Here is a 5,093-nt window from a genome sequence, read left to right as displayed (position 1 = left end):
GCAGTTGCCCTTAGATCACAATGCCAGCGGCCATGAAACAAGTCATGAAAGGAGACATCAGAAGAAAAATCAACATCTGGGGTAAGGGAAAGAATGACCAGAGAAGGAACATTCCAGGCATGAAAGGAGAAAGGGCTGTGAGGACAAAGATCGGACAATGACAAGAGTATCCAATAAAGTTAGAGAGGAAAATAAAGTTAGAGTCGGTTCAGAAAATAGAAAGTAGCAAGATAAGAAAAGACGACATTGCAAATTCTGAAAAAGAAGTTTATACACAAGAAAGAGAAATGTGTTGAAAGAAAGAAGAAATGAGGAAGTCCTCTATGACGGCCCAGTTCTGGGCTTCTGAAGTTAGAGTTTACCCAAGAATGGCTTAAAGAAAACAAGAATGATTTTGATAAAGACACAAGTAGCCAGTGAAGTCAAGGAATGGTAGAAACAGTCTCCGTTCAGGAAAAACAAAACAAAACAAAAAAAACCCCAAAACTTATTTTGTTTATTTGCTTGCCTGCTTGCAAGAATTGAAATTGAACAGAAGAAACAATATACATGACATATAAATCTAGTCTTTAAGGGAGTATTTTGAGATGAAGCTACTATTAGATTTTGAACTTTTAGTTTACTTATACAAAAGTTAATTGAAGAATCAGTGGAGTAAATTGAGGTGAAATCAAGCACTTTAAATGCAACAAAGAGGTAAAAATCAGGGTCAGTTTAAAAAAATCATTCTCTCTGTTTGTGTGTCTGTATGTGTATATAGGTTTGTATTTGTGTGTGGGTACGTGAACGTGTACATGTGTGTCTGTGTGTATATGTAATTGTGTTTATCTATGTATAGGAATGTGTTTGTATTTGTGTGTGCATATGTGTATATATGTAATTGTGTTTATTTGGGGGGTGTATGTGTGTGTATGTGTGTGCATACGTGTTTCTGTGTGTATGTGTGTGCATAAGTGTGTCTGTATGTATATTTATATGTGTGTCTCTGTATGTGTATGCATAAGTGTGTGTGTGTGTACATGTGTATGTCTGTCCTCTGCTCTGCTTTCCTCTCTCATCTACTTTCTCCCCTCTTCCTTTATCTCAGTCCCTTTTTTCAAAATATAACTGAGGGAAAATTCACAAAGTCTGCACAGAACATTCAAGAAGCAAGAATGTAGTGTGAGAAAGAATGAAAAGGGAAGAAACCTCCTGGAGAAAGACCCTAGATTGAGTGATTTCTACCTTAAGGTTGAAAATAGTTTGTTCTATGAAATCTGTGTATTTGTACGTGTGTAGAGTAAATTGTTAACAAAGTTCAGATGAAATAAAAACATTAAATATATTTTTCTTAAGTTACTTTAGCTTGTTTTCTAAAAGGAAAACTTATTCTCTTGCTTTATATAACACTATTTTCATAAGTGAAGCTATTTCTATTTAGTCCCTCAAATTACAGTGAAAATGAGTTGTTTGCTTGGGGGAAATAATGGACTTAAAATGAGTGAGTTCCTAAGCAATCTATAGCCACACCACCCTGAATCTTCCCAATATTGTTTGATTTTGAAAAGTGGTCAGGCCTATGGGAGACCAGACTTTGTAGGATCCATTCCTTTCCAAGTTGGTCTTAGCATTGTGTGTATTTTACTACTGTTATATGTTTATGTTTTCTCCAACGAAAGTGTATGAAACAACTTAGATGACTTTCATTTTGGTTATTGTTAAATCTAATTTGTAGTGTATTTATGTATATTCTAGTTCTGAAAGCGGAAACTTATAGTCTATAATAAATTAAGTGATACACACTTTTAAATGTTCTGCACAAGAGCTAATAGAAATCAATCTATATTTTGAAAAATGTTTATATTAAAGCATTTTATGTTCAAACAAAAATAGACTCTCATGACAGAGCAGCGTGGTAGCAAGTAGCTGGCATGGTGGCCAAAGCAGGAAGCTGAGGGCTCATGTCTTAAACTGCAAATATGAAGCAGAGAACTTACCCCTGACCCCCTAGTAGCATCCTTCTTTCAGCAAAACCACACATCCTAATCCAGCACAAACAGTGCCACCAACTGACCAAGTATTCAAATGCCTGAATCTATGGGGGTCATTAATCATTCAGACCACCACACTAGCCAAGACCATAATAAATAGTGTTCACATCCCCAGAGTGGCAGTGGTAAGACAACTTCAAATTATTGTCAGGCATCAAGTTAATCCCCATCTTGATGGATTCTAGAAAATTTCCCATGGATAATGTTACTCACACAAGAGCAACTTCAAAGAATTTTGTACCAGGCTATCTTTTTAGGCCACCAACCAGCTCCCAAATCATGACACAGAGATTTATTAGTTTTAAATACTCAGCCTAGCTTAGGCACATTCTGACTAGCTCTTTCAACTTAAGTCAACCTGTTTCTCTTCATCTATCTTTTGCCTTGGGGTTAATTACCTTTCTTATTTCTATATATCTTACTTTGACTGATTCTTTACGTATGGACAACTGGTGTCTGCCTAGATTATGGCCCTGGGCATGTCCCCCATTCTCTCCTCCTCCTCTCATTCTCTCAAGCCTAGATTTCTCCTCCTATTTATTCTCTTTCCCTGCCAGCCCCGCCTAACCTTTTCTTTGCCTAGCTATTGGCCATTCAGCTCTTTATTAGACCAATCAGGTGGCTTAGGCAAACAAGGTGAAACAGATGCAACACACATCTTTACCTAATTAAAGTAATATTCCACAATAGTTTTCCTTTTTCAACTTTGAACAGGGAGGACCTACCTTGACTATGGAATGGAGGAACTATTTGTTCCTCATAGTTACCCAACAGCAATATTAATTTAAAAAAAAGCCATAGAAAAGCTTATAATAATAGCTGGCATACTTTGACCCATTTGCCATGTGATAGAGATATAAACTATCATATGTACAAAACATCTCCTGTGAGCCTTCTAGATTCTCTATCAGATACCAGGTTTCATTATTAACTGTGAGAATTCTTTGAAAGTTTTCCAACTATTCCTCAAGGGTTAATACTATATGCCCCACAGCAGAGATGAAGAACAGAGAAGACTTATATGAAAGCCATATCTTTAGGAAATAGTATAGTCATCAAAGTAGACTTTAATGCCACTGATAGTGAAGAAACAATAGTTACAATGATGACAAGAGCATCATAATCACAAGTGAAATTCTGGAGTGTGGGTAGAAGTGGGGCATCATAACCCTTGGTAGAGAAGTCATGCCATGGAAAGAAAGCGCAGGTACTGAAGCCACTGCTCATTTATTTAGTACATAACTACAAGTGGGGCAAGGGCTTTCTTGCTTTTCACTTGTCACACCATGTGTGGTTTCAATTGCCTGAGGCAGCAGGGCCCCTGCTGTAGTTTATGTTAGTAACAGGGAGTTATTTCCATGGTTCCCTTATGGTTTCTAGAGACAATAACATATATTTTTAAAGCTTGGCTGATTTTATTCATGGAATCCACCCAACAGCTGACACATTAAAAATGGCACAAGTCCACATTTTGTAATGTGTATCAACATCACACAGTTAAGAACTACAGAATTTTAGACTAGACAGGTCCTTTCAAAATGAAGTGCATCTACCAGAATCCTGCTCAGAGCACCAAGCTATTGAACCCTGTGGCTTTCTTGTCCCATGGCAGTTCCCTGAGACAGCATAGATATAGAATGATTAATATGTCAACCTCTGGCAGTAATGCCTATGGGTGACACCAATGTAGGAAAGGAAGATATAAATCCTTATGTTGATATGTAGCCTATTCCTGAAGAGAGAATTATTTGGTCTCCTCAGGTCTCACCTTTCCAGGAAAAATCCCATAGAAAGTATTGTATTTTAGCTGGATCTTGAAGGAAAAGGAAGAATTTGCCAGATGGAGAAGTAGGTGAAGCCTCAGCCACTGTGAACACTTGAAGGTATTGGAACATTCCCAGCCTGTAACAGCATAGATCATGAGATAAACATTTCTACTGATGTTATTCTACTTACTAGTTTGGTATGGAAATATTTCTTGTTGACGAGAAACAGCTACTGATCTTTTTGTCTTGGTCATTGCTCATAGTAACACCTCTACACTTTTGAAAACACTGCTCTGGTAGGGACAACATTAATTTCTGTATTACACTTGCCAATCAGTAGGGAGCAGGATATATCTCAGTGTGAAAATATTTTCCTTGTCTTTGAAAGGCTTTCATTCAGTCCCCTGCATTGAAAAATAAGACAAAGCTAAACAAGCAATGATGACAATGTTGACAAGAATCAAGACAGTCTCCCATCTTTTTATTTTCTGAAAAATATTGCGTGACTTAGGGAGAGTGCTCCTGTGACTGTGTGTATTGTTTCCCTTAATAAACATACAAATCAAAATCTATATGGTTACATGTAACAGAAACTGAACTTAAAATACTTGGGGCAAAATATAGGCATTTGTTATCATGAGTAACTTGAAACACAGAAACTCAGTCCAGTCACTACAATGATGGAAAACTTATTGTTGGCTATTTCCTCTTTAAGCCTTTTTTTCTTCTGTGCTTTTTCCCTTTCAGGCTTCTCCACATTATGATCCACATAGCCCTCAGCAGCACAGTCTGACCAGGGACTTTAGTCATCAAAATACCAAAATTAAAGCAGGTTTCTTTCCAAATCATTCCAGCAGAAATCTCAGCAACAGCTTTGATTGATTGGCTTATTGAATACCTACCCATTGTTGCAGTAATTGTCAGAACTATGAAGGATATGGAATCAGGTAATGCCTCAGCTAAACCAACTAAGAGACAAGAATACTAGCTCCCTAGAGGATCCTGGGACAATGGTAGAGGTTGCCTGGTTGACACTGAGCCTTTCTTAAAGTCAATGCATTTTAAGAACAAGAAAAGTATGGCAGTTTTGATCCCTTTGATTTGGGGCATCAGAATATTTAGTCTTTGTTGTGAGGGTTTTGCTCTCTATGATGAGATGAAAAATGTTCTAACATAAAATGGTACCATGTTACTAATATATGAAGAAGGAAATAAATAAAAAGAAGCTCCTTACTATCACCCATCCAAGTAGGCCAACATTGTAGTAGAAGCACCAAATTCAGGAAGAAAAATGGGC

This window comes from Onychomys torridus, chromosome 2 (genome assembly GCF_903995425.1).
Source record: "Onychomys torridus chromosome 2, mOncTor1.1, whole genome shotgun sequence".
Classification (NCBI taxonomy): domain Eukaryota; kingdom Metazoa; phylum Chordata; class Mammalia; order Rodentia; family Cricetidae; genus Onychomys; species Onychomys torridus.
Note: the sequence above shows the minus strand (reverse complement) of the source record.